Here is a 15,633-nt window from a genome sequence, read left to right as displayed (position 1 = left end):
GGAAAGAAGTTAATTTCCAAAATTAGATTGTTCTTCTAAAAGGTCTGTGAGTCCTACAGATAATTAGGAAGCCAAACCTCCAAACAGAGTCTGATGTCACCCAGTCTGTCTTCCCTCACAAAGAGAGAGAGCGAGAGACTCAGGTAGGAAATGGACAAAGATCACTGGTTTTACACTGCAGGGTGGGGAGAGACCAGTAGGATATTTTATTTCTCATGGGACCTAGCTCAAAACGATTGAGAAATAAATTAAAGACAAGATCAAATCTTGATTCTTTCAAAATTACACCTTATTGGCAGATTACGCTGAAGGATGAGACCTTGAGATAGTTGTGTGTGGACAGGACAACTACATCCTTAGAGAACGGCTCCAACATGGGTCTTGTTAATACTGCAAAATGTCCAATTGCTGCAACTTTTTTTTTTTGGTCTATTTGGAGCAAATGCTAAGCTGGAAGTGACAGGATTCTCTGCCTTCAGGAGAAGTCTGTGCCTGTTAGAGAAGTGTCTGCTGTTCCCACCAAAACACATGTCACCAGCTGGTGACTGGCACTGAGGAGGAAAAGCTGAGCCCCACCTGGAAGCAGAAGGTGTTTCTCTTTAGAATCCTAAAATAAAGAGAAACACTGCAGGGAGCTGCCCTTAAATGGTGTCGCCTCGGCATGCTTTAGGAGCATAACATGGGATTCCTGTCACTGTCTGTGTTTATAATTGCTATTGCCAAGGTCCCCTGGTCTCATGCCTTCCCCAAGCCTCTTCCTCTAGTCACTGTCCTCAAGTCTACCCTGACCTCTGACCCCAACTCACCTGGGAACATGAGCTGTAACTTCTCTGTGCCCTCTTCTCCTGCCCTTCTTTATCTTCTCATTACTCACTACATCTGAAGCCATTTTCTACTTTCCAAGCAGTCCTCTCCCCCCACTCCCACCCTTCCTCCCCAGCAAAGTTTGAAGCTGCCTGAGGAAGAGTGTGGGATCCTGTCTTGCTTTGTAGAAAGCCAACAGCCCTACAAGCGCCAGGAACTAATGTTCATAAAATCTTCTTCCTGAGATGATACTTACAGACTCGGCAGCAGTGTGAGGATAAACCATTTCTGATGAACAGTAAGTCGTGTAATGACATTCCAAAGTGAATGTTTTCTCAAATTAGGTAAGGAAAGGAAACAAGGCGAGTCCCCTGTGGGCGGGTGGGAGGGCCATGCACAAAACGGAACATTCCTTGGTGTCTGCATTATAAACTCAGCAGAAGTCAAGTGTTTTAGAAAAAAAAAAAATTCCTTCTGGGTTTTATGATAAATCAGACCAGCTATGCACACATCACCAGAAACACAAGACCTCTGGACTAACTATCCAACAGCAGTGTGTGGGGTTTGTATTCTCTCTCTGAGACCATTTGAGTTTCATTATTAAAAGTAGCAGAAATTTCAGGCATATAGTATCTTCAAAATTCTTTGTATCTTGACCCTGGCCATATGTTTGAAAATACGCTAGACCGTACACAGTGTTTCATTCTGTCTCTAACAACTGGAGCTCGCAGTCCACTGGAGAAAAGAGGAAGGGTAGAGCTCCTTTTCCCCTTATCCTCGCTTCCAATTAACCTATAGCAGGAGGGTTTTGTTTCCCTCGCTGTGCTTCAGCCCCTGGCCCCACCGCAGGCAATGCAAGCAGTGGCCCTGGAAAAAGTAGGGACACTTTCTGCGCTTAATTGGAAGTGAAAGTCCACATGCCCACTCCTCCCCTCTCTCCAAGCTGCTGGAGCCCGGCAATAGGGCAGCTTCCGATCTCCCTGCAGTGTTGAACATCAGAGAAAGCAAGAAGAAAATACAAGAGGACAAAAATAAACCACCGAGCAAATGTAATAAAGACGCGTGGCTAGGACCAGTATCGTTTCTAAGCACTCACCATTATCCTAACGGAAGAAGCAGGAAATGATCCGAAGCACATTTATGTTTCATTAAGGCAGACGCTGCTGTTTTGAATCAAAAGCTGGGTTTTCTTTCTGTGGGTTTTCATTGTAAATTTGTACTTACCGAGGTTCCTTGAGAACCCTGGGAGGCAACCTTGGTTTCTTATGGCTGCTATAGCGAATGACCACGGGCTCAGCAGTTTAAAACACAAAAAGTATCCTTACTGTTCTGGAGGTCAGAAAATTAAACGAATGTATTTACAGAGCTACGTTGTGCCCGTTCCTGCGTTTTAGGGAAGAATCGGATCCTTCATGTTTCCATGTTCTAGCGGCTACCTGCTTTCCTTGGCTCATGCTTTCTGCTGCTGTCTTCAAGGAATGTTACTCTCACCTCTGTCTTCACACCTCCTTCATCTCCTTTATCCTAACTCCGTGGCCTTGTATTTACAATGACTCTTAGGATGACGGCATGCCCACATGCACGGTTCAGGAGAATCCTCCCATCCTACAATCCATAGCCAGGCTCCTCAAAGTCCCTATTGTGATGTAAAATAACATTAATAAGATACACAGATTCAAACATAGACATCTTTGAAAGGTAATTATTCAGACCACCAGATTCAGTCTTAAGGATAAGTGTCGAGAACTCAAGTACTATATAAGTAATCCAGGTTTGGCTGTCATCAACAGTCAACCTTTTATGGATGTGTCAAGATGCTGTCACAGAGTACCCCAGATAGGACCTTACTGCCCAGCACTGAGGCTGGACATCTGAAGTCAAGGTGTAAGCATATTACATTCTCCAAATTGCCAATTGCCAAACTTTCATTATGCTTCACATGATTAGGAGAAGGTCACAGAAACCATTTTTATGGGGGCTTTAACCATTTTTCTGAAGGCTCCAGTCTTATGACTCTATCACTTCACAAAAAGCCCAGCCTATATAACACCACCACACTAGAGATTAGGACTTTGCATGTCATTGTGAAAGAGGGTGACAAAGATGTTCATTCTACAGCATGAGGTCTACAAGAAAATAAATCACATGATGTTTTAAACAGCAAGATAACACATAAAAATATTGCCAAATGTGGTCTCCTTTCTGCCCCAATATTGAAGAAGAAGAATCAGAAAGAGTGAGAAAAAAAAATTAAAGAGAATGGCTATCCAATTGGTTTTGTATGTAGAAAGTTTTCTTTAGTATAATCTAATCCACATTTTTTTAAAGGAAGGAAAACTGAAAAAGAAAGAAAGAAAGAAAGAAAGAAAGAAAGAAAGAAAGAAAGAAAGAAAGAAGCCTTGACGAATTATCTAAAGCTAATTGTGAAGTCTAGTCATTTTTACAGAACAGAAGTTTCCTATCTTTATGTCCTGGGTACTTCTTTTTCTGAATACACAGTTACAGTGGACATATAAGCTCAGGAAAAAAAAATAAGAAAAACCCAGCAGATTAACAGAGGTGATTTAGATATATTATGTTGATTTAGGTATCAATGTGCTCTCAGAGATTGCTTCCCCTGATCACAGCAGCTAAAAAGAGCAGGTATTAATCAGCTTGTGTCTGCGGCTCTTGGGGGGACAGAGGTGGTAGATAGAAACTGGAAATTATAAAGAGAACAAAGGGAGCATTAGTCAGATAGGTAGGAATAAGTAAACATCATAAATTAGGTTAATAGCAGGACTCTGCATCTTCCTTCCCTCCCTACACCTCCCCGCTCCCCCCCAAAAAAAACCTTAAACTGAAAATAGAAATTCTGTGTGTGAAGCCACATACATTCACTTGAACATAATCATTCTAAAATCATTCTGCAAAGCTGTTATATGAAGTCTAGGCTAAGCTCTAAATAAAGTCTTTAAATTTTCAACCCATTTACCTCTTGGTCTAATCCATCTGAATGGGTTCTATTCATCTGGAAGTCAGTGCGTGACAATAGACAGAAGACCAGGTAGATATGTGGGTGACAAAGGATGCAGCCTACCTCTTGGCAAGCTGCCTTCAAACAAACCTCTTGCCTCAGTGTGCTTCAGTAGCCTCACTGTTAAGGAAAAGTATTTAAATGAGTTAAAAATCATACTAGTAAGTCAGAAACTATATGTATCTCTCTTATAATAGTAGATATAATTTCTCCACTGATGATTATATGTTCTTGGGCTGCATAGGAAAAGGCAAAAGATGCCAGTACTGTGAAGTTAATACTACTAGGTCTGGCAGAAACATGATCTAATAACAGAAATTGGCAAACTACAGTCAGCAATCCATATCAGCCTACCAACCACTTTATAAATAGTTACTGGAATGCTGCCATGCGCGTTTGTTTACGTATTGTCTGGGACTCATTTGGGGTTACAGAGGCAGACTTAAATAGTTGTGAAAGAGGCCATATGGCCTACAAACCCTAGAATATTTACTGCCTCTCCAAGTACAGAAAATGTTTCCTGTCCCCATGTAATAAAATAAAATTATATAGAACAAGGGATAAGTTCTAAATCAAATAAAAATTCACAGCATGGTTTAACTGATCAGTGTTTTCACAGATGCATATTGTTTGTTATAAATAAAAAGATAGCTCTCTAGTCAAATAGTTCATTATACAATTCTTCCAGTTGATTGTATTTTCTGTAGCCATAAGTAATCTGATATTGCTTCTAATGATAATGTAAATCAGGATAGGCAATGTGCTGTAATAATAAACAAACTCATATATATAGAGAGATAGACAGATAGATAGATATATCATACACATATATGTGTGTGTATGTATGTGCATAAGTATGTATGTGTGTGTATATATATGTGTATGTATGTAGGCATGTTTTACTGGGAGAAATCAGGCACAGTCTGGAAATGTGGCCCAGGCTGTTGTTGACCATGTAGTCCTCCTATAAGTATAGGAATCTAGGCATAAGAATCATAGGGGCTGGAGAGGTGGCTAAGCAGTTAAGAGCACTGACTGCTCTTGCAAAGGTCCTGAGTTCAATTTCCAGCAACCACAAGGTGGCTCACAACCATCTGTAATGGGGATCCATTTCCCTCATCTGGTGTGTCTGAAGACAACAACAGTATACCCACATACATGAAATAAATAAATAAAGCTTTTTTAAAAAAAATCATAAATGCACACTTAGGTCAGTTTCTCAAATTTTAATGAGTTGCAACAACAGAGCTTTTTTGTCACATCTAGTGAGTCATTCTGAGCCTTCTCTTTGCCTCCTCTTTGGGAACCAAGCTAGTCAAGACTATTTCAATGGAGAATCAAGCATCACATGAAGAGAAAAACAATCTAGCAAGACACACTGATTTTCAAAGCTTCCAGTCAGAGAAACACATCAGCTCCAAACATCTCATTACTCGAAGCAAGTCACACAGTCCTGTCCAAGTTTAAAGTGAGTGAGGTGATTCTACCACATGTCCAAAGGGAGGAGAGCCAGAGTATCTGAGACAGGCTCATATGACAGTTCCTGTCACCCTGCCAAAAACAATGAGATGTAGCTAAATGCTTCTACTTGCAAAGGCTATGCACCAAATATGGTACCCTACGCAAAGTACAACACCATAATTCCAACTGCAATTCACTAACCTCCAGACTCTCTGGCTCCACATCCATTGAGCACTGGCAAAACTGCTCAACTCTGCCAGCAAGGCTTGGAATGAAGAGTTCTTCAACAGTATGGAGAAGAACTCCTTCAACTAAGTTGCTACTTCTCACTTCCCGAATTCTTGAACACCTCCAAATTCCATCTATTTAATATTCAAAATAACTGCTTGGTCCCTTGCAAAACTGAAAAATAGTAGCTGAAGGTTGGCTATGGTTTTTTTTTAATTAATGTCTATATAAATTTATTTGCCACATTGAACAAAATGTACTTTTCTAAAAAATCATTTTTAAATGCATTGAAATCATGGTCTATTTTAGTTTCAAAAATTACTTTCTTGCATTTTTTTTAAAAAGCAAACAATCAAAATAGAACTCACAAATGATGTGCCATACTCTTTTCATTTAAAAACCTATTAAAATAGAATGAACTTGGCTTTACTTAACGTATTCCATTTACATATTAGTTACTTAACATAATTTCACCTTATTGGAATGGTCAAACACAATCAAGAAATTTATACTGAGGCTCCTGTTGGAAGGTTACATCTTTAAGTTATGACTAGTCATCAACATGACCTATCAAAATTATAGACCAGCTTCAATTTTGTTAAAAAGAAAGATTTCTGTAAAGATTTCTATAAGCCCAGCCAGATATATGACACTTTGTATCTACAGGAAAATCCTTTCTATTTAATTTTAAACTCTAATTACAATTAACATCTAACATAGTTATGGAACAACTGTAGAACATCACTATACAGCACTTTCAGCACTGGGAATTAAGAAAAACAATTCAGCAATAAAACAAACACCACTTTCTCGGTCAAATAGAAGTGGGTTTTATTTAATGCAAGATTATTTTCAGTCAGGGTGTCTTCACTATTGATAAAATAGACTGTAGATAGAATCCTCTAGCTAGAGGGACCATATGCATAAGAAACTGCTTGCAGGGAAGATGACATATGTCATCCCATGTGCCAAATACCATCCTAGATCTGGAAGTGACAATTTCGCATATACACTGGCACTTGGAGCTCGGTAGCTATGGATTTATTCTGCTCCACGAGCACTCAAATGCCATTATGTGTGTTTATATATGAAAAACTTGGTAAGTGACGCTCTGGAAATTATCTCTATTAGCTACATTTTCTTTGTTATATGATATTCTTTAATGAAGATGTTTGTGAGCTGTTTCCGTTGTATAACACAAATGTATCACATACATTTTACCTCAATAGTCTTCAAGTTTCCGAGGAACACATAACCATAATACATATATACGTACTCAAAACACATATGAATTTTGCTGTTTTATAATCTGAGTTCAGTTATCTGAAAAATTGAGCTTATCTAATTCATATATATGTAATATACATATACAAATATATGTACACATATACATATACAACCATTCTAGTCAATTCACATTCACATACACACACAAAAGATATACTGATAGCTACCTGCTGTGTTTATTAGTGAGTCTATTCATCAAATATTTATCATTTAAAAATGGCTGCTTCTTAAACACATGGTAACTTAAATCGGATGAAATGACTTCCGACATATTGAGAAGTTCTAAGTGTAGTTAACTGTAGTTGGTTTTCACTGTAGAATTGCTAAGGGAACTGTTCGGCTTATGCTGATGTCACCCTGATTCTCTTCTGAGTGATTTATGCTTTTCTAAAATTTAAAGATTCGCTTACTAATATTTCAAATAGCATATGAGCAAATCCCAAACACACATACACAATCATTAGTCCAGATCATAGCTAGTCTCAGCATGAACCTCCAGTGAAAATCCCTAGACCAAGGCCTTTCAGTATGAGTCCTTCTTTGAAAACAACAGAGCAACAAAGAGCTAATATTTCTCTGTGCAAACCATGCCCCTCGAAAGTTACTAAGAGCTGCAACATAGGAAATGTAAATGTCACACAGGGCAATAAAGTTAAACTATGCATAATTACTAATATCAAAATAGGAAGAAGTGAGCCCTTCAGAAGGAGCAGTGTCTGACACTGTTCAGTTCTTGCCTGGCTCATCTTCTAACCCCAATCAAATCCCCGAAATTTCACTCCATCTTCCTAACTTGCTCGCTTCTACGTCCAACATACTTTTGTTCTGCTGCAAATCCGCAGCAGAGCACTGATGTCTAGGTGCATCTCTGCATCCAGATCAACTGGAGAGCATTTTCTTTTTAAGTGTCAGAATTCGAGCTTTAGCCAGAAATTATCATTTTTGTTCTGTGGGCCTAGAAATGGTTTTTGCTTATTTCAAACTCCCCGGGGGATCCTTAATAAAGTTTAGCAAGATATAACAATTCCTGTCTAGACAGGGTTTCCTGACCTATCTACATCACCTCACATAGGATAATGGGAATATCCTAGGGACAATGGGCTCAGTGTAAAAAGTTGCTAGACAGCTGAGATGGTGGTTAGTTCAAAGACACATAACAGTCAGAACTCCAATCAGATCAGACCCCAACTACCCATACAGCCAACAGGCTTGTGATATTAGTTAATTGGCTTGAAGTAGGCAGTCTTTCAGCTTCCTTGTTTCCAATGTTATATAGTTTATTGAAAGTTACAGTTGTTATGAGTCTTGTTCAATCAAAGTACTGATCCAAGGAATTGATCTTCATTGTTTGTTAACACTGGCCTTCGTTCTGTTTTCTCTAATGGAACTAAAGTGACACATGTTGAAATTACTGGTAAGCTACAGGATAGATGGGGAGAAAATGATTACTAGGATGAAAAATTATGGGATTCCGTGTAGGAAGGCTGTTGGCTATACCACATGATCTCATGAGGGTCAGACACAAGTTCATTTCAAGTAGAATAAAATGAGTCTATGCACCTTGACTTAGGCTATTCCCTCCTAAGCTCCTCAGAGTCCAATGAGAGCAATACTATACAAACATTTCCCCAGTCCAAAGGAACTCAGTTTGCAAGAAAAAGAGAAACTGGACCTGTATCTGTCTAGACACAAAAGGCCAATTGGAAAGGATGGAAGCGTTCTTATAAAATGAGAGCTGAGCACTCCACTGATCCTTAGTCTCGGCTTTGAGCACTTGTGAGTTTTTGAGTTAACCATCATCCACTGCACACACACAAAACAATTATTTCATATGGTCTGAGAGCTGAAGGAAATCAATAGGTATAGCAATACAAGTTTGGAAAACAGTTTGATAGCATGTTCATTTAAATCCAGTTAGCAAAATAATAGGAGTGGGTTCATGCCTGAGGCCTCGGAGCTCCCCAACCATGGGTTCTTCGCCAGATTTACAGTCCCAGGCTTGACTTTCCTCCTTTGGAGTGGACCTTAAATCTAATCAGAATTCAGTTGGTTACTCCTATCACATTCACACCATTATTTGCCCATGGGTATGTCTTGTCAGACTGGTAATTGTTGAATGTCACAGGCCTCACACCTAGTTAAAAGTTGTCACTTTTCTCCCCTAGAAACTTATATAGCACCTTCCAGTAGTATGAAATCTAGCCAGGGGTGCGAGAGGATCATCCTAGTCTGTACCAACTTGATTTCTCCATGTCTCATGAGCAAAGTATGTGATATCTTTTGTAACGGGGTCTTCTTACCAAATTCAGGTAGACAACCAAGAGCAATAGTAATAGCCTGTGTTGTTTGAGGGAGTATCTGGTATATCTGGTCAACCTCTGGCCTCTGTATAGGGTAATTTCAATTAAACTCGTGTGTGTGTGTGTGTGTGTGTGTGTGTGTGTGTGTGTGTGTTCCAAACAGCCTAAATGACTTAAGGAGCATCACAAAAAAGGAGGTGGAAGAATGAAGAGCCGAAGGTAAGGGAGGACTGAACATCCACCTAACCATGATAGAATAGCAGTACTCATGAACTGACAGCACCCTACTTCACTACACAAACAAGACTTGCATAAGATGAAAGCAGTCAACTTTCCAGGATGGAGATGTGAGTGCCTCATGAGCTTCTACCTCTAGCTGAGAAGCAGTAAACAGTTGATAACTTCTAGAAAGAGGAGATTGGGTTTTCCTTAAGGATGTAGACCATGTTATATTAACCACATTCCAATGGATAAATGACCCCACACCCATGTTTATGAGCAGCACAAACTGGACCCAGAGGTTAGAAAGACAGACAGACAGACAGACAGACAGACAAGAAATTGTATATGACATTGGAAGGACTGGGAAGGTGGAGGTGGATCTGAGCAATGTTAGAGATAAATATGATTCAAATATATTACATACATGTTTGAAATTTTTCAAAAAAAACTAAAAATTAAATATTTTAAAAGGCAAGAGCTGCTGGGCAGTGGTGACACACGCCTTTAATGCCAGCACTTGGGAGGCAGAGGCAGGTGGATTTCTGAATTTCAGGCCAGCCTGGTCTACAGAGTGAGTTCCAGGACAGCCGGGACTGTACAGAGAAACCCTGTCTCGAAAAAAAAAAAACAAAAAAAACCAAAACAAAATAAAACAAAAGGCAAGAGCTGTCATGGTTATCCAAAACTCCCAATTCCATTGAAAAAAAATACAAAATTCCATTATTAGCATTTGATGTTTACTCAATTATTACAGAATAGTTTTTTGTGAAAATTATTCCTATTATTCCTGTTATTATTTCTATTATTACATAGAGTAATGAGCCAAGGGCAGGCATGAGATTACATCTAATGCCATTCCAAGTGCCATGATGAGAAATGTATGGTAGAGATTGCAATTGCATTGGGAGAAAGAGCAACCTATTTTATAGAAAGTGACAAAGATACTTGGAAACATCAAACTTCTGATTGTTGCAGGAGCTTGCAATGCCTGTATGTGAAAGACCCAACCAAAAGACCATTCTTTGTAGAAAGATGTAGGAACAATTTTCTCCACACTTTGAGTGGAAGGCAAATTAGAAGGAAGACTATGGAAAGAACATTCCAGAAATCAGCTACTACAGGAGCAGAACAAATGTACAAATAAAGGAGGTTTCTATTCCAGTTCGGCCACTGGACCCCTTTCTAGCCCAAGTCAGAACCGAACTGCAGTAGAACGAAGTGGAGACAGAGACATATTTGCCATTGGGTACCTGCACAATGAGGAGCAAGAACATTTCATTTTTAGAAGAGCGTTTACAGCTAACAGTGCACCAGAAAGAGAGAAGAGACTAGGCCCATGTGCACAAGGAGACAGATACAGAAATGTCCATTAAAACACTGTCTATTATAACTCAAAGTTGGAAACAAACTAAATGTCCATCAACCGACTGAGCACATTGCATGAATATTCAATAGAACATGATATAGGAGTTGAAATAAATAAAGTTGAGCCATGTGTCTCAAAATCATAATATTGAGAAGGGGGAAAAGACGGTTATAGAATTGTACTTCATAAAATGCCACTTGAAGGAAGTAGCAATGTTTTAATTTATGAGTATTTATGAGATGCTGCCTATCTTGGGAGGGCCAGGCGGTGTCAGCAAATGGAGGAAGGGATGGATAGTCATGTGGCAAAGCTTGTTTTGTTCAGTGTTTCTTTCCTTTGAAATAACCAAAGTAAGTCTGGGAAGATGTAATGGTTTGACTGAACTCCATAAGTGAGTATTCATGGTTGCTTCTCACAGTGCTCTGCAATGTGAGATATGGTATAGAAGCCTAAGAAAGTAGTGGGGGGGGGGGGGGAGAGGCAAGAGGACAGGGGACAGCAACACTTAAAAACAGAAAGAAGATTTATGATGCTCAGAGACACTCTTGACAGTTATACCTGGTAGAGAGGGCCCTTTCTTAGAGAAAGAGAGATTGGAAAAGTTACAGTGTCATAATAAATGGCCACAGTGTTTTTAGTATGACATTTTAAAGTACACTATGACATCAGGAAACAATGGCGAACCGAAAATATGTCGTAAATGGAATCCTTGTAATAGAGCAGTAAAGCTGGGAAGATACATAAGTTAGCTGTTCCAGGGCAGACTAATCAAAGAAGAAATTTAGACTAGAAGGGAAAGCACGGGAGAATTATTATAAATTAGTATGAACCTACTGAACTTGTGGAAGCTTTGACTTTCTGCACCGGAAGGAAGAAAGGAAGGAAGGAAGGGAGGGAGGGAGGGAGGGAGGGAGGGAGGGAGGGAGGGAGGGAGGAGGAAAGAGGGAAGGATGGAGAAGAGACAGAGATACAGACAGATAAACAGACAGACAGGTCTTAAGAAGTTGAGAAAATTCAGGTTCCAATTCTCAACTTAAAGGCTGTTTGCAGCCTACCTGCATCTCTCCTGTTGGCATTGGCCGGGCTCCTATGTTTTTCCATGCTGTTTTACAAAAAGTCAGAAAAGAACAGTCATAATTCTTTCAGAGGTAGAAGCCCTTGCTCATGGTAGCTGTACCTAGCAGAGCAGTTGGACAAGCCCTTGGCAACCACGTATGATGAAACAGCGGGTCAAGCGGAAGACAAATGAAAAGGATGTCCCAGCTAGGGATGTAGCTTGCCAGCTGTGCCTTCAGACCCATTCCTAGGGAGAACTTCAACCTGGACAGGTATGATTCAAGCTCCCGGTGTCGCGTGGCACAGCAATGTAAATGTAAATCAGCCACTGGCAAGAAGTGGAAATCCAGAGGAAAGAAGACGTCAACATCAGCCTTCCCACAAGATCCCACGCCAGAGCATCCAAGCACACATAGCCTCTCATAGACCGTGAGGAGCACCCTGGAGAGAAAAATCTGCTCATTTCCTCATCTTCCAAGGAAGTGGGTTCCCCATCTCCCCACTGGATCCTTAGTGCTCTTTTCCTAAATGGCAGAGCGCAGACACTTATGCCTTTCCATCAGTTCCCTTTGTGCCCAAGAAAGTTGGGGGACTCGATCAAATGCCACAAGAGCTCGTGGCGGGTCTCTTGTTAGCCTTCTCATTTACATATCCCTACCTATAAAAAACAACATGGGTCTATTTCTGGCACAAATTGGTACATAACTTATTGTCTCCTTCTTAAGTTAATTTGGCTAATTAAACAGAACAGAATTACAGGTTGTTGCTGGCTTGCCTGCCTCCCTTGTTTATTAAATTGGCAATGACTCTGTATATAGGCTTTATATTTTCGCTCTGACAAATCGCATGAAACAGGAAAAATCAAACGGATTTTTCCTAGACCATAAATTTCGTATCAGATGTATCTTGAAAATGGTGAACGCTGTCTTTAAAATGGTCAGGATGCTGTAATTACGTTCAGTCAGCGAAGCCCATATGTTATCACATAGGGAAGAGCAGACTGGCACTAAACGAGACAGTGTGCCTTTGACAGAAGACACATCTACACTGAGAGTCCCTAAAAGAATAGAAGCTGTTAGGATAGAATTCTGCTCTGTCATTTATTTACCAAACCTTCTCAGTGCTGGCTATACACACAAATCACCTAAAGAGCTTTTAAATGTTCTGATGTCAGGGTACCACCTTCAACCAATTAGAGTGGTCTCTCTGGGGGTAGAAACTAGGCATTGGAATTTTTTTTAATCTCCCTGGTGACTCTAATACATAGTCAAGGCTGAGAAGCACTGATTTAGACATTGCTGTGCCAATTAATATTTAAATAGTCAGAGCCTGTTGGCTCCACTAATCCAGCTGCATTACCCTTGGCATATAAAAGATTATTTTTTAAATACCATATGAAAAGGAAGATCAATGGGCTCCTGAAGAACAAGTTACTTTGTAATCCTTCTGATGAACTGTCCATTCCGGTAGTCCCTCTGTTTGAGTCTGCTGGCTGGTCCCTGGTAGAACTGAAAGCGTTAATCCCTTTTCAGAGACTCCCGTGCAAACCCTGATATTGAATAATCCACTAAGTTGTGTGTTTAAGATCTTTGCTTCATTAAGTCACCAGATATTCCTGGCAGCCAGAAGAGTGGCAAGATGTCAACCTGAGCTTTGCTGAGCCAAAAGAATTAGCTTTTACCGTATTTCTAAAGATGAATGTGCTCTTAGAGAATGTCCATTAGCCCCACTGCTCTAATGAATGTATGGCTTGACAGACACAATAATTGGCATAGTTCAGAGTGTAAGAGTATCAATTTGATGAATCGGAATAAGGTCAAGTGAAAGAAGAAACAGGGATTGAGTTTGCACATGCTTCTAACTATAGCAAGGAGAGAGATGAAATAGTAAAAACAAGATTAGGTGGACTTTGATAGTCCATCAGTGTGCGCACTTCTTATCTCATTAACACTAATCAATAGAGAGGCTCCTGCACACTAAAACAGTGGCACTCAAGTTCTGATGGAATCCCTTTGTATCCTAGCAATGCCTTTTCTTTATCAAGTCTGGAAACCTTATCTGGTGTAGCTAATCTCTGGAATTTCTAACCTTATCTCTTCAATGCTGCCCAGAGAGATACCTAGTGAGTGAAATGCCTCTTAGGGTAGTGTGGGATTTCATTCCTCCATGGGTTGACCATCATTTTTTTCCCCTTAAAACACCAGCCCTGACCTTAAATGTACCAGCGCTTTCTCTGTGGGGCCTGGAAACATTCATTGTGTTCAGACATAATTCTGATTGAAATATGTTTTGCTTCCTGTCTCCAGTGGAGCAATAAAGGTAGATTGCAGAGCAAGCCCTTTCTTTTGTCCTTGGGAGGACCTGCTGTGAAACACAAACAGAAACACAAAAGTAAATCGCCTCAAAAACTAACAGGAGCCTTGGTTGCTCATGCTGAGTCCTATGCACGAACAGATTCTTCACTCTTCCTGGCAATAGAAAGGGGGAGTCTAATTTTTAACCAAGCTTGACACGTATCGGAGACAAGACTTTAGTCATGCTTGGTTTCCTCTTCTCGGGAATCTCTTGTTTAATTTTAACTCAGTGGCTTGGGAATGTGAAGGAGGAGCCCATCTTAAATCTGAGGGAGATAAAAGGAATCTAAATAGAAACCTAAAACCATGTCTAGCCCTCTTTGGTGTGGGCCTTCCCAAAATGAAGAAAAACAAATCAAGCCGGGCGGGAGCGTGATCTCTTCCTCTGATAGAATCCCAGATTTGAAGGATGAAAAAGTAGATTGAGATTTGGTTAACTGTCTCAGGCCCCTTTTCTTTAATAAGTTCAAAATAAAATTCTCTTGAAAACACATGCGGAAGGAAGGTTGATGTAATGCTACTGACAGGCAGGATGAAGGGGTAGGAAACGTCCGGGTCACAAGATAAAAGAGTGCAGTCTTGCTTGATTTTCTTTATTTTTTTTTGAATCAGCATATTAACAAAGAAAATGTTTTAGAAGAGTGCCATATTTTCGGAATTATGAAACACTGCAAAGAATTATATGCTACTCTATGTCAAGAGACTTAACCTCTGATTGAGAGATCAAAGCATCATTACAAATTATCAATGGACAAAGAATGTGATGCTTCGCTGCTAAAGACAACACCTACACATACACACCTCATTGAACATAGAGAAGTAGTGCTGGGGCTTGCATTTGGCCAACTTCATCCCTCCATTCCACACATGGCCTACCAAAAGAGAAGTCTAAACACCAGGCTATCCACAAACCCTTGAATCTACAATGGTGTCCTACCTGAAAGATATGCTAGAGCAAAGGGAACAGCCTTGTGACAGTAACCATCCGATATCTGATTTGACATAAGGCTCACTCCATGAGACTGATCGTATACCAAAGGCTGCTTGGGTGACCAAGAACCAGAGACTAGGAAGCTCAGGGACATAGGGTAAAACTAAACACTACCAGTCTGAAAAAATAACAACACGGTGATAAAATGACTCCTAATGGCATTCTGCCACACTCATAGGTCAGTGTTGCCTTCCTCAGCCATCATCAGAGAAGCTTCCTCCTGAAGTAGATGGGAACAGATACAGAGACCCACAGCCAGGAACCCATGCAGAGAGTGAGAAACCTTAAAACTAAGTATTAAATGGGATGTCTCCATCAAACCCTCCCATCGAGGCTCAGGGAACACCAAGGAAGAGTCATAGAAAGGGTGTATGTTGTGGATGCCAACAAGTGCTTGCTGACAGGAGCCTGGTATAGCTCTCCCCTGGGAGGCTCTACCAGTACCTGACAAATACAGAGGTAGATGCTCACAGTCATCCATTGGACTGAGCACAGGGTCCCTATTGAAGGAGCTAGAGAAAGGACCCAAGGAGCTGAAGGGATTTGCA

General features: G+C 40.3%; 1 long non-coding RNA gene across 1 annotated transcript in view; it reads right to left on the bottom strand.

Moving 5' to 3' along the window:
• Gm46517 overlaps positions 1-2,445 on the bottom strand; it is a 19,642-nt gene extending 17,197 nt beyond the window's left edge. The window contains exon 1 of the long non-coding RNA XR_001781699.1: positions 1,901-2,445. This is a non-coding gene — a long non-coding RNA (predicted gene, 46517). The remainder of the gene's footprint in view (positions 1-1,900) is intronic.
• Between the last annotated feature and the right edge of the window lie 13,188 nt (positions 2,446-15,633).

This window comes from Mus musculus, chromosome 15 (genome assembly GCF_000001635.26).
Source record: "Mus musculus strain C57BL/6J chromosome 15, GRCm38.p6 C57BL/6J".
Lineage (NCBI taxonomy): Eukaryota > Metazoa > Chordata > Mammalia > Rodentia > Muridae > Mus > Mus musculus.
This window is presented reverse-complemented; position numbering and strand designations above follow the sequence as displayed.